This window comes from Alosa sapidissima, chromosome 9, assembly GCF_018492685.1.
Source record: "Alosa sapidissima isolate fAloSap1 chromosome 9, fAloSap1.pri, whole genome shotgun sequence".
Lineage (NCBI taxonomy): Eukaryota > Metazoa > Chordata > Actinopteri > Clupeiformes > Clupeidae > Alosa > Alosa sapidissima.
In genome coordinates this window covers 37,268,563-37,283,562 of record NC_055965.1, presented here as the reverse complement: position 1 = coordinate 37,283,562, position 15,000 = coordinate 37,268,563, and the positions used below count along the sequence as shown (strand labels likewise).

At 41.7% G+C, this 15,000-nt stretch overlaps 1 protein-coding gene across 1 annotated transcript in view; it reads right to left on the bottom strand.

Moving 5' to 3' along the window:
* Positions 1–15,000, bottom strand: part of LOC121718522 — an 823,508-nt gene that overhangs the window by 103,593 nt on the left and 704,915 nt on the right. The window lies entirely within an intron of this gene.

Below are 15,000 nucleotides of genomic sequence, written 5' to 3'. Positions count from 1 at the left end.
AAGAATCCTCCGCTCCCATTGGCTTAGAGTCCAGGTGCAGAGAAGAATCCTCAACTCTGATTGGCTTAGAGTCCAGGTGCAGAGAAGAATCCTCAACTCTGATTGGCTTAGAGTCCATCTGCACGTAGGAATCCTCAGAGGCGACGGCGCCACAACCCCCAAAGGGCGTCACCGAAGGCCGTGATTGGCTGGCTCTGCGTTTGCCCCGCCCCCGGCTCAGCTGGCTGAGAATGACAGCCTGGAGGTCCAATGGGCTTTGAGAGCTGGCCATGCGGCGAGTGGTCCTGACGTAGTACTCCAGCGGAAACAGCAGCCCCTCCACCAGCGTGCACGAGCTCTCCCATTGGCTGCTGCCACACACCATGCCCTCCGATTGGACAGGCTCTTCACCTGAAGGACCGTTTGATTGGCTGGAGGCTGTGACCTTGTGATGAGCTGAAGGGTCTGATTGGTCGACAGGGTGAAGAGTCGGCATTAGCGCATGCTCCGATTGGTCTGATGGGTGATAGCCAAAAGTAGCTGCAGGGTCTGATTGGTCAAGGGGGTGAAGAGTCGGCATGACGGCAGGCTCTGATTGGTTTACAAGGTGATGACCAGGACTAGCTGTAGGAGTAGCCGCCGGCTTTGATTGGTCTAGATTCCCTGCAGGCCTCCTTGGTTTACTGGTGCATCTCCTTCGCAGTGATTGGTCAGAGGCAGGACTCTTGGTGTCTGATTGGTTGACTGGCAGATTAGACCGTGGAGCTTCGTTTCCATCTCTCCTTCTCTCACTCTCCAGACGTCTCTCTGCATCCCTCTCTCTCTCCTTCTCCAAACTGCTCTCTTCATCCCTCTCTCTCTCCTTCTCCAAACTGCTCTCTGCATCCCTCTCTCTCTCCTTCTCTTGGCTGCTCTCTTCATCCCTCGCTCTCTCTGCCAGGCGAAGACGGCTGCGTTTGGACCGTAGTCGGTGTCCGGGGCTTAGCTTAGGGGAGAGGGCGGGGTCTAAGGTGGGCAAGTGGAACCGGACGGCCGGAACCCTGGTCTGAGGAGAACCCAGAGTTCTGGAGGGGCCAGGTGAAGAATGCAGAGCAGCAGAACCTCCTAGAACATCCACACCTGCAAAGGAGAAAACAAATTGAAAAAAACAACAACATCAGATCAGAGCACTGAGACAGGAGAGAAAAACAACACAGAAGGACCAATCAGAGAGCAGAACACTGAGACAGGAGAGAAAAACAACACAGAAGGACCAATCAGACATCAGAACACTGACACAGGAGAGAAAAACAACACAGAAGAGCCAATCAGAGTGTTTGTGTGTGTGTGTGTGTGTGTGTGTGTGTGTGTGTGTGTGTGTGTGTGTGTGTGTGTGTGTGTGTGTGTGTGTGTGTGTGTGCATGAACAGTAAAAAGCATCCACAGTATATGTTCAGTCATAAGTGTGTGTGTGTGTGTGTGTGTGTGTGTGTGTGTGTGTGTGTGTGTGTGTGAGTGAGAGAGAGAGAATGACAGGAAAAAAGCATCCACAGCAAACCATTCTTCGTTGAATGTACCAGTCCATAATGTTGCATTGCATAGTGCGCAATGTACCAGTTCCTGAGTGGTTGTTATTTACCTGGTCCTGATTCGTTAACGTGTTATTTACCTTGTCCTGACTGGTCAGTGTGTTATTTACCTTGTCCTGATTGGTCAGTGTGTTGTGTACCTTGTCCTGATTGGTCAGTGTGTTATTTACCTTGTCCTGATTCGTTAACGTGTTATTTACCTTGTCCTGATTGGTCAGTGTGTTATTTACCTTGTCCTGATTCGTTAACATGTTGTGTACCTTGTCCTGATTCGTTAACATGTTGTGTACCTTGTCCTGATTCGTTAACATGTTATTTACCTTGTCCTGACTGGTCAGTGTGTTGTGTACCTTGTCCTGATTGGTCAGTGTGTTATTTACCTTGTCCTGATTCGTTAACGTGTTATTTACCTTGTCCTGATTGGTCAGTGTGTTATTTACCTTGTCCTGATTCGTTAACATGTTGTGTACCTTGTCCTGATTCGTTAACATGTTATTTACCTTGTCCTGACTGGTCAGTGTGTTGTGTACCTTGTCCTGATTGGTCAGTGTGTTATTTACCTTGTCCTGATTGGTCAGTGTGTTGTGTACCTTGTCCTGATTGGTCAGTGTGTTATTTACCTTGTCCTGATTCGTTAACGTGTTATTTACTTAAAATAGACTGTTATTTAAAATAGACTTTTAACTAAGACTAAGAAGAGAGAACACATCACCCCTGTGTTGGCTGAACTGCACTGGCTCCCTATTTCCTATAGAATTGATTTTAAGGTTATGTTAATTACTTACAAAGCTCTGAATGGCATAGCACCTTCATATATCTCTGAGCTTTTAATATCTTATCAACCACAAAGGAAACTTAGATCATCCAATTCTAATCTTTTAATCGTACCCAAAGTGCTCCACAAACAAAGTGGAGAAGCTGCGTTTATCCATTATGCCCCCAAACTATGGAACACCCTGCCTCTGTACATCAAGCAGGCGAGTTCAGTAAATATTTTTAAAAAAGATCTGAAAACATACCTGTACAGGAAAGCTTTTAGTTAACTCATCTTATCCTGTAGACTACATTTTCAGATTATTCTACATCTGCAGTGTGTTGTGTACCTTGTCCTGATTAGTCAGTGTGTTATGTACCTGAGTGGTTAGTAGGTTTCCCACTGGGGTTGGACTCAAGGGGTGGGGCTTCAGGTTGACGGAGGAGTTGTGATTTGTTGAGTTCTGAGATGCGACTACGCACATGTCTCCGCACCACATCCCGGCGTTCTGCTCTCTAAACACACACACACACACACACACACGCACACGCACACACACACACACACAAAAGCACAAAATATACACACGATGAGTTTACACACAGACAAAGACTACAGAATACAGTAAGACATTCACTAAAGAAGCAAATAAGACATGTATGAAGATCCTCTCATGAAAATAAGCCAAAATGAGAGTTTCATCCTCATATTGCAGTGCAAATATCATAATATCATATTGATCAATACAACACAAGCTTATATTGTAGTGCAAATATCAAAATATCATATTGATCAATACAATACAAGCTCATATTGTAGTGCAAATATCATAATATCATATTGATCAATACAACACAAGCTCATATTGTAGTGCAAATATCATAATATCATATTGATCAATACAATACAAGTTCATCTCCATCTTCACAGACTTTCATATTAATAATACACCAACCACCTGTAGTCTTAGAGCAGTTGCTTGGGTTGTTCATGATAACATTACAATAACAATAGCAGGGCCGTTTGTTCATGGGCCTATTAAACTACCTGCCCTTGTAGGGCAGTTCGTTGATGCCTATTAAACTACCTGCCCTCGTAGGGCAGTTTGTTGATGCCTGCCTATTAAACTACCTGCACTTGTAGGGAAGTTTGTTGATGCCTATTAAACTACCTGCACTTGTAGGGAAGTTTGTTGATGCCTATTAAACTACCTGCACTTGTAGGGCAGTTCGTTCATAGGCCTATTACAGTAGGTTACCTGAAGTAGCAGGGCAGTTCGTTCATAGGCCTATTACAGTAGGTTACCTGTAGTCGCAGGGCAGTTCGTTCATAGGCCTATTACAGTAGGTTACCTGTAGTCGCAGGGCAGTTCGTTCATAGGCCTATTACAGTAGGTTACCTGTAGCCGTAGGGCAGTTTGTTCATAGGCCTATTACAGTAGGTTACCTGTAGTCGTAGGGCAGTTCGTTATATTACAGTTGGTTACCTGTAGTCGTAGGGCAGTCCGTTATATTACAGTAGGTTACCTAGTCGTAGGGCAGTTCGTTCATAGGCCTATTACAGTAGGTTACCTGTAGTCGTAGGTTCATAGGCCTATCTATTACAGTAGGTTAACTGTAGTCGTAGGGCAGTTCGTTATATTACAGTAGGTTACCTGTAGTCGTAGGTTCATAGGCCTATCTATTACAGTAGGTTACCTGTAGTCGTAGGGAAGTTCGTTATATTACAGTAGGTTACCTGTAGTCGTAGGTTCATAGGCCTATCTATTACAGTAGGTTACCTGTAGTCGTAGGGCGGTTCGTTCATAGGCCTATTACAGTAGGTTATTAGTTGTAGGGCGGTTCGTTCATAAGCCTATCACAGTAGGTTACCTGTAGTCGTAGGGCAGTTTGTTATATTACAGTAAGTTACCTGTAGTCGTAGGGCGGTTCGTTCATAGGCCTATTACAGTAGGTTACCTGTAGTCGTAGGGCAGTTTGTTATATTACAGTAAGTTACCTGTAGTCGTAAGGCGGTTCGTTCATATTCCCTCTGCAAGAGCTCCAACCTTCTTCTCAGCTAACAGGAGGGAGAGACAGACACCAGAATCACACAATTAGACACACTGTGATCACAAGCATGAGAGTAAAGTACGAACGACAGAAAGACTAAAACGTAATGCTCTCACTAGCTCTTTCTCCTCCTCGACCACACTGACGTTAACGTTACTCTCTCCACGTTCCGTCATTCCGGTCAGCTACGGTCCACCGGAGTGAGTCTCGCCCTCCTCCTCTTCTCGGTTACCTTTCGTGGACAAAATAGGAAGTCACGCTCTGTCAAACGGTGAAAGCGGTTCTGAAGCCTTCGAACTTCAGCTGTGCGAAAGTCACTAGCGTTACAAAATCATCAGAATAATCGAGATGTTAACGAGAGACACAGCCTTCGCTAGCTACCGCTAACTTTAAACAGGGCAGTAACGTTAGCTAAATGGCTAACGAGAAGAAAAGTTAAATCTTTGACAAGTCAGTGACAGCCATACAAGTTGAAACAATATAATCAATCACACATATAAAACACAAATGCGGACATGATGACGAAATGGTAAAACACATCTTCATCTAAACACCGACCGTGTTAAATTAATGTTTCATCGGCAGTTCTCTACGTCCATAACACTGCTGTTGTGGTGGTGGCGATCAAAGTCTCCCGCGACTACTCTATGCTAGACATAAGTAGTTGCTCTCTGATTGTAGAATTCCAACGATTTCCTTTCGCAAAGAGCAATGTTCTTCGCGTCCAGTTGATAGCCACTCAATCCGGATTTGCTCAATTTTATTGCCTGAATGCATGCTATTAATTAGTGGTACTTTCAGAGAAGTTGTGGTTGTTTTAATTACGTGCCCTCTGAATAGATCTATCGCTCTCTACTATTGCTGTCTGATTGTCAGGCTATGTAAACACACTTCGCTTCCAGACAGCAAGCAAGTCAGTGGTGTAGGCTAAAGGCACACCAGGGTCCGTGAGCCTAGTCATACTTCCTATAGGGAGGGAAAGTAATCTCATCGCCATCTAGTGGTTGCGTTCCTAGAGTTTAGCGGAGTGGATGGGATTTGTTTTTAGAAAAAATATATCTCGGTGCACATTGGGATCTTAATTTAATGCCTTCCATATGTTAGGCACTGGGGTCACCTCTATTGCTTCAAGTGGTCATACCTTATTTTTAGGATCAGTTGAATTGTTTTGAGTTTTTGTCGTAACAAGGTGATAAGGAACTACAGCTGCATGTGACGTCACATGTTTGGGCGCTTAATCTCTAACTGATCAATACGCAATTTGCTTAACTGGCTTAACATATTTTTGTAATAACGGAACGTGATGTAAACCGCGTGGTGATAACCTTTATGTCAGGATAACTGGTGTTGTGCTTCTACTCACATGAAGAGCTAGCTCAAAGTGTTAAGTGTCAATGCTAACCAGGCTAATAAACAAACCATGCTACCATGAGTAGTTGAAGGCAGAGCCATAGACGCTAAACGTACATGGCCCAATTCTGTAAAGTGACTGTCGGCCCCATTACCTGTGGAAGAGCCACGAGCAGAGCAACTGTTCAGTTTGAAACCAGGACGGCGCGAAACTGTCTCCTTTTGGACACTGCCTGTGGTAAGTAACATGCAATTTTACCTTTACCTGTTATTGCATGTAAATCATTATGAATGTACGTAGGCTTATTATTGCAGACACAGTTTAACAAGATTGGGTGTTTCAATCTAACCCCCTTGACGATGACGAAGCTAGCGGTAACGTTAACGTTATGATTTCTCAGCCTACTTTGTTGGCCTAATTACCGTTAACGTCAGTGTTGGTGGTTAGTCAAAAACGTTCAGTGCTGTAACGTTAGCTATACTTGCATAATGATGTGGTTTTCAAAGAAAAGTGTGATCTAATCATAGAAATAGCTTAACAATTAACCAGTATTGCATGACTTAGAATATAGCGATTGGTAATTGGGCATTTCATCGTTATCTATCCAACTTTAGGCACTAGGCAGGCAGGACCGAGACTGTATGCCTATACAAGAGAGTGTGTGTGAGAGAGAGAGAGAGAGAGATGGAAGCAGGGTGGGTCCTGTCCTGGTCATGTAAAGCTCATCAACACATACTTCCATTAACCTAACGTTACTGTGACTTTTTTGAAATGTACACCTTAGAATCCAGGCCACACTGACCAGAGACCTGCACTCCTTTGGATGAAGAAGGCTACATACATTTGTGAACCATTTCTTGTGTTGGAAAAACAGGAGACCTGAAGAGCTCTTGGTAAGTTGTACATTGATTTAATAGAATAAGTAAAACGTTTTTGTTTAGATGAGCCAAATCATAGGAATCAGCTTTCATCTAGGCCTGTGTTTTGTGATGTGTCGTTTTTAGATGCTTTTGGTTTGCCTCATCCATTATGTCAGCAAAGAACAGGAGTGGGCAGGAAACATGCGCTGTTGAAAACATGGCCAACCAACTGGAGCACCCACAAGGCTCTTGTGAAGGAAGTCCACAAGCCTTTGTGCTTCAGGTCTGTATGTGTTGACAAATATGTCTTGCTCTTGGTGATTGTCATTGGTAATATATTAGCATTTAACAATCACACAATGTCAATGTTGCCCAAAATAACTACCAGGGAGGTGTTACCAAGACAGCTGCAGAGTGGCAAGACTGGGCTTTAGTAATATTTTGTCAGACAGTAAAGGATAAATAGTTTAATGATTTTTTTCTTTTCTTTTGAAATGACATGCTGTCCATGCATCTCAAATTGAAGGATGGATGGAAAGAACTCTTTGATCAACCCCCAAAAAGAGCTGAGGTGGCTATCTGTGAGTATATTTGAGTGGACAAACAGAACTTCTCTGACAGATGACATGTTGAAATCTTGCTTTAGACCTCATAATGATCTTATAATATTCTTTTATACCTAAATGCAGTTTGGAGACACCCCCGGCTGGTAGTGCTGCTGAAACTGGTGGAGGCAACAATGAAGCGGCAACAGAAAGAGAAGGCAGGTGGCAAAGGTTGCTGCTATTGAAAAATACTTTGAGAGTGAGTGTGTGTGCATGTATGTAGCTGGGTAGGTCATGGTACATGGTACAAAAATACAGAATTTAAAGCACTTAACACTTAACTCACAACCCACAACTACTGACAATGGAATTACTCTTTTAGAGTGAGTGAGTGAGGGAGAGAGATAGAATATTTCTGTAAATCGATTGTTGTAGATAAAAGTAGCTTGTATATTTTAACTGGTTTAATTTCTAAAGTGTATATATGTAAAAGCTTGTATAATTTTTAAATGTTTGTTTTATTTGCAAGGTTGTGTTTGTTAAACTTGTTAATAAATGTAGCTTGTGTTTTTAATTACTAGTTCTGGATTTGTGTTTATTTTCAAGTACTTTTGGTAGTTAATGGGCCACATGTGGCCCGGGGACCCAGCCGACATTCAGCCAACACTCAGTCATATCAGTTTTATAGTGTGTGGGCCAGTACAGGCCCAGAGGCTCAGCCAACACTCAGTCAGATCAGATTTATAGTGTGTGGGCCAGTACAGGCCCAGAGGCCCAGCTGACACTCTGTTATATAGTGTGTGGGCCAGACCTGGGCCAACAGAATGCATGACAGTCATTTCACAGTGTGTGGGCCACACCTGGGCCAACAGTTCCAATAAGAGTCATTTTATAGTGTGTGGGCCAGACCTGGGCCAACAGAAACAATGAGAGTCATTTTACAGTGTGTGGGCCACATCTGGGCCAGAGGAAATTCTTTGTGTCAGTTATCAGTGACTGGGCCATTGTTGGGCCAGAGGCCCAGCCAGAACTGGGCCAACACTCACAAAACCCTGAGGCAAGGTAGTGGGCCAGAGGTGGGCCGGTCAAATTTTGCGCGTATTGATAATGAGCTCATTTTCATTCATTAATAATATAGATGCTCGGGCTGATGTCCCGGGACCATGCCGCTAAAAAGCACAAACGAGTGCGCAAGTAGCCGCGAGGAAAGTGTAGGCAACCATGAAACCGTGATGGTCATATAAAATGAACGTTGCTGTCTGGGTTACACAAAGCTACAACACATTATGTTGTCTTAATGAGCGACAGTTTAGTTTATAAATAAAAACTAATTTTGGCATAGGCCTATAAGTGTAGCCTAATAGAAATTTCTGATTTACACGCACTGTTAACGCGCTATATGGTTTACCAAATGACAGACAGTTGAATTTCTAAATAAAAAGAATTTTGGTGCAGTTTTGAAATTCATGTATCATTTACCCTCCACAATTAAGACAACCAGATCTATGCAGGTAAGCCCATAACCAGATAATTGGGTGTTGTTTATATTTAGGCCTCAATCAAAACACCAGAACTGCAATTTTATTTATAGACTAGGCTACCTGAAATACACAATTAAATACGATGATTTGTTAATGTTTTAAAACATGGAGATATAGTGTTTTTGGAACCAAACTCTTCTTAAACTGTATTTTTTTTAAGCATGAAATGCATTCTTGATTCAATCTTGTGTGCACATTTGGTGCGTGTCCTTGATCTAATTAATGTGGAACATGGGCTGTCTGTCAGAAAAAAACGCTCCTCTGTTCGTTCACAAGTCTGTTGGTTAAGAAGTCCAGAATCCAGTTACAGATGCAGTATGCAGTGTATTCCCCTTGGGGATCAATAAAGTATCTATCTCTATCTTGTTTGGTGATCAGTGTGGAGGGGATGATGGCGTTGAATGCTGAACTGAAGTCAACATAGACTGTATAAATAGCCTCGGCGGCTTCAATTCCATATAACACTGCTGAATGCAGCCACACTGTCCAGTTCTATACACACAGTTTCTTTGCAGACCGCGCCGAACATTCCATTTTTTCATACTCGATGGCCTTATGGCACAAAAAGGCTTATTGTGTGGTTATGCTACATGACAGATATATAATTTACCCACCATTATAATCAGGAGAAATAGCCCTTTCAAATGGTATAACATATAATTAATAATTTTGAGGAGAACACACATATTATTTTAAAAATATCTTTAAAATTCAACCCCAAAAAACACAAAACTATCAGTTTGTCAAGATTAATCTCATTTTTCCCCCAATTTCTGTTGTAGATAGAGAAAAACTTAGAGTGTATGGGAGATTCACAATGTTGTCCTCTACTCAGTGATAATATATCACCTTTTGTTCAAAAGTTATGATAAATTTATTAGACCTTTGCAGACGGCACAAAACATTCCGTTTTTTCATACTTGATGCCCTTGTGAGACAAAAAGGCTTATTGTGTGGCCATGCTACATGACAGAGATAAGATATACCCACCATTGTAATCAGGAGAACTAGCCCTTTAAAATGGTACATATCATAGTTAATAAGTTTGAGGGTAACACACATTGTTTTTAAACAATACCTTCAAAATTCAACATCAAAAAACACAAAAATATCAATTTGTCAAGATGAATCTTACTTTTCACCTAATGTCTATTGTAGATGATATAGTGTGTGAAAGATAGACAGTGTTGTGTTCTCCTCAGTGAAAAAAACAGAATCAATTTATCACCTTTGGTTCAGAAGTTATGATTAATTTACTCATAACTGCAAGTCGCAGTAACAAGTAGAATTTTTAAAGAGTAGGATGTTTTCCTTTCCTGGTTTGACATCTGACCAAAAATACACAGATATAATGGTCATGTAACAAATATAAGATGTTTTACCATAAAAACAAGATGCATAGCTAAATATAGGATGTCTTACTGTACTCTGAGGAGGCAAAATCAATTGTGGGGAGGAAAGATAAAGGCTGAAATAAAGACTAGGCAGGTGGTAACTGCTTCTCCGTGTGCTTCATTCTACTATGAAAACAAGAATAAGAGACACTGGCACATGTGTTAGGTTTACGAAAGAGGAAATAAATAATTTTATTTAGATAAGTCTTTAACAATTTCATTAAATAATCAGGAACAACAACTTCAGGTAAATAACATAAACATATGTTTACAAACAAGCAGTAACTATTAGAACTACAAGAATGACAAGACAACAGTATAACAAAGATCAACAAAATACTTTAACATGATGAACAAAGCATCAATTCATATTATAGCATAACAAAGCATCAATTCACATTCACACATATAAACAATTAAAACATTAGAAGAAATTCAATACATTTAACAACCATACAGCATATATTTCGATACAATATATAATTATCGATATCATTTGCCCTACACATAAGGTGATACACTAACGCCACACACACACACACACGCCACAGCTGTGACAACACACACACCACAGATCTGGTGTGAATGCGGCGTTAGTGTGTGCGTGTGTCCATCTAAGCCTAGCAGACGATGAGGTGTAAATGCTACTGGAGTTGGTGTCCCTGCCTGTGTTAGAAGGATAGGCAAAGTGTATGCTTTCTACCTGACATGGGACTTGACCAAGCTCAAAATAAAGAAATTGTCAGATAAGAAAATTAGAAATTGAATTACAAATCTAACCAAACTATTATCACTATAATCCCTGTCATTATTGTTATAAGCAACACTCTTATCACAACCAGAAATGTGCATACGCCCAGTTGGGCGAACACACACACACACATACACACACAAACATGCTTACCCATCTGAGGATGATGGGAGATTACTCTCCTCCTTTAGCACATCAATGTCTTCCTCTTCATCCAGAAACTACCCGTCCATGCCATCGTGCCATCGTGGTCCTTGGGGTCATGTTTGCCATCAGCAGTCGGCTGCTTTCACCTCAGTTGCACGTACTTCTCTCCCTCCATCTAAAATAACAAAGAATCACAGGTCTGATAGTGAATAGGTTGTTTAGTTTTATTTTACATTACTTCCACATAATCTTAATCACCACCAACCATGACTCTTTTCACTAAAAGTATTTTTGTCACTAAAGGACTCCAATATTGCTTGGAGAGGTACCATTAGTCTCAGAGCTCACTATAAGTGTTATTGCCTTGGCTAAAACTATACATAGCATACCAGCTTACAAGCAAACATTGATTCATGAACATGAGTCAGGAGATATGACAGAAAACATCTAAACAGCGTATGCATACACATACACACCGTACATAGGCTACTGCAGTTGCGTAAAGACAAAACACCCCTTAGAAAATGATATGTCGACGAGTAGGCTTGGGTGTATGAGCTCCCATCATAGTTAGCCAACCAAAAACCTCATAATCGTAGCAGCCAACCTTACAGCCTAAAAGTTAAACAATACTAAGACACATTTCTAACAAATCTTCAGTCATGTATTGATGAAAACAGCAGTCAATGAATAAAATCCTTACGTTACACCATCGGTGATCAACACACTCACGTCGGTAACATAACATTAACGTTGTCATTCATGTCAGATGTTTCTATCTAAGTAAGCTAAGCAACTTGGCTACAAACAACTGTAAATTGTGCTATACATATTACGAAGGAATGAAAGGTTTATTTGACAATAAAATACCGATTAGGTGTACTTGACATAAAGTTGCCAGTCATGAAGCAGGGGAGTGAACTTTATCGCGACTACGCGTCAAGGACATGTTGCAGCCTCTCCTGATTCAAAATAGAACAAATCGTTAAAGTTTCAGTCCTAGTAGGTCTGTAATCTTGGTTGACATATAGTAACCCCCAAAAATGACTGAAAATAATGAGTTTACTAAAGATTACGGTGTGCTAAAATACAAGCTGTCATATCAGCTGAAGTGAACACACAACACGCATTATGTTACGGCCATGCATACAAGGTGTAATTACCAGGAAAAATTACTTTTAAAAACGATTTTGAAGTAATAACATGGATAACAAGTAGTAATAACATAAAAAGACTTGTTTTTACCTCAGATGATCCAGTAGTTTCTCCTTTGGACGACGTGAAGATCAACGATGCATAGTGCTTCCTGCTGTTTTTCCTCTAGTGGAGGGAGACGTCAACTCTTGATTTTTCCTTCAAGTAGTAAAAGTAATTCGCGCCACAAATCCCTTAACTAATCATATCGCCAGAAAGCCTATGATGTGACGTTTTTGAGGAAGTTTTCATTGATAAAATTGGTTGGGGTATGGCGGAGTTATTAGACTGAACGTCATCGGTACTGGGGTACCGAAATTAGAACGTGCGGTCTGCAAAGGGTTATGGAAGTCAATGATCAGCATTCTCACATAGGTGTTCATCTCTGTTCGTTCACCAAAGACCGCCTGTGCACTTCTACAAAACATGTTGGCACAATCAGAAACCACGTGCTAAATGTCTTCTTCATTGTCAACGTGACTGAAGCCTATGATCCAATATGTTTTCAATGATGATAATGAATGGTAGGCTATGCCAGTCAGACAGAACACGGGCAGGAAGGCCTATTATGTTTGTCTCAAATTACGTTAAGATGGTGTTTAGAAACCAGAATTTGAAATATTTTCTCGGGGAGAAACCAACGAATTATGAACATACAACCTGATATTAACGGTTCAGGTATGGGTGCCCATGTGCGCGATAGATGCCCATCCGTTAGGCTTAGACTATCTGTGCACTGAATTGTGTTCCAACGTCCCTGCCTCTCACAGACTACACTTAGGCCTATATGTTTGGTGGAAATGGCGCTTCAGTTTTGTTCAATTGCGCAAAAAACGGTTGTTGCCATGTTATTGAATGACGAAGAATGAGTCGCACTGTCTATTTGTAAAACCAGGGCTCGCAACCCAGATAGCAAGAGGCTGGCGCACCGCTGTCGGTCCATTGGGGGCATAGCTGGCGGTCCGCTGGCATTTTGTTCATCGGTTCTCTGGCGGTCCACTGGCGGGTTGCAGACAAATTGGCCAATATTTTGCCACTATTGGTGTAAAATGTTTTTCATTTGTTTAGCTATAGGCTACTCCATATAAAATTGTAACTTTTCTTAATATTCATGACAAGTTAAATTTAAAGAGATGGTGGTCCAACGGCGGACCACAGCACGCCACGGCATAGAGTTCTCAGCGGGTCGGGTCGGCCCGACAAACCCGACGGGACCCGCAGGTTCGGGCCGGGTTCGGGTCGAAAATATAAGCAAATGACTCGGGTCGGGTCGGACCTCGGGCTTAATCTTTTCCGCTCAGTGAAAAAAAACAGAAAAAAACATTTATTAATGATCGCTGCTGTTCACCGTAAAGAAAGTCTGGTTACTGCGTGCAACGTGCATTATGGAGAGGGACGGGGGCAGACCTGTCGCTGCGTGCACGCCTTTAGCCTGGATAAGAAGATGGGAGTTGGTGAAAAGTAAACTTGCCGCAGGTGAATTCACCATCGCTACTACAGGAGTGAGAAAATCAGAGGTCTGGAAAGTGTTTGGAGTGGTGCTGGATTCTGATGGAAATTCTACAGGTTATGTGCAATGCTCAAAATGTAAGGTTGTGAAATAGGCTATGTGACCCTGCCAGGCGAAACCAGTCGCTTTGGTAAAATTTACAAAATTAAGTTATTGTGCTCACATTAACGGCCATAAACTAAGCTTCCCAACGACATGTAGCCTATTTAAGTAAATTGTCACGCTAATGTGTTGAATGTTCACCTAAGTCGGTTTAACAGTCAAAACGTATGTTTTACGTCGGGCCGCGGGCCGGGTTCGGGCAGATAATTCATGTTGATGTGTCGGGTTACATCGGGTCCGGGCTTTAAAAGCTACGGGCCAGGTCGGGTCAGGTTGTAATTTTCAGGCCCGTTGAGAACTCTACCACGGCATACCACCAGCGGTCCGCTATCTGCCAATCTGATTTTGCATCTGCAAAAAGCCAACAGGTCGTCTGCAGATCACGCTCTAAATACACCCACCATTGTGAAGTTGTTTAATGTTGTTATATGTAGCCTAAACCAGCTAAGCACATGGAGTGTGGAGAAACGACATGTCTGTCCACTGTGCAGCTTTGTTGCATGGTTGAATGATCATTAAAAGTTCACTTTGACTTTGCCGTTTTTAGCATAGACCAGAACCATTTAAAAATGTAGGCTTACACTTCGTACATTGGTTTGATTTTGGTAATGACTCACTAACTGTAAAAGCATCTTCATAAGTTAAGGTGGTGCTGGTGATTGTAGAAATGTTAAAACCTATTGTCCACTGAAATCAGAACTTAAACAGCCTGTATAATAAGCCTATAATTTATAATTTATTAACAGCCTATAATTTACTTTACAACTTTTAGCATTAGAATAACTCTGAATTCCTAATGCTAAAAGTTGTAAAGTAAATTATTTATTGCACAAAAAGATTGCATTTTGTTATATTCCCTAAAGTAAGCCTATACGCGTGTCTTCACTATTAGGCTACTTTATTAGGCTAATTTACAGTTGCTTATTAAAAGTAGCCTAATAAAGTAATAGTGAACAGACACACACATCATTTCAATGTAAAACACATATTATTTAGGAGCATTACCCTCGCAAAGAAGGACGAGGAGATGGCGAGACAGAGAGAGAGAGAGAGAGAGAGAGAGAGAGAGAAGAGAGGAGATGGAGAGAAGAGGGAGAGAGAGACAGAGAGAGAAGAGGGAGAGAGAGAGAAGAGAGGAGAGGGAGAGAGAGGGAAAGAGAGAGAGGGAGAGAGAGAAGAGAGGAGATGGAGAGAAGAGGGAGAGAGAGAGAAGAGAGGAGATGGAGAGAAGAGGGAGAGAGAGAGACAGAGATG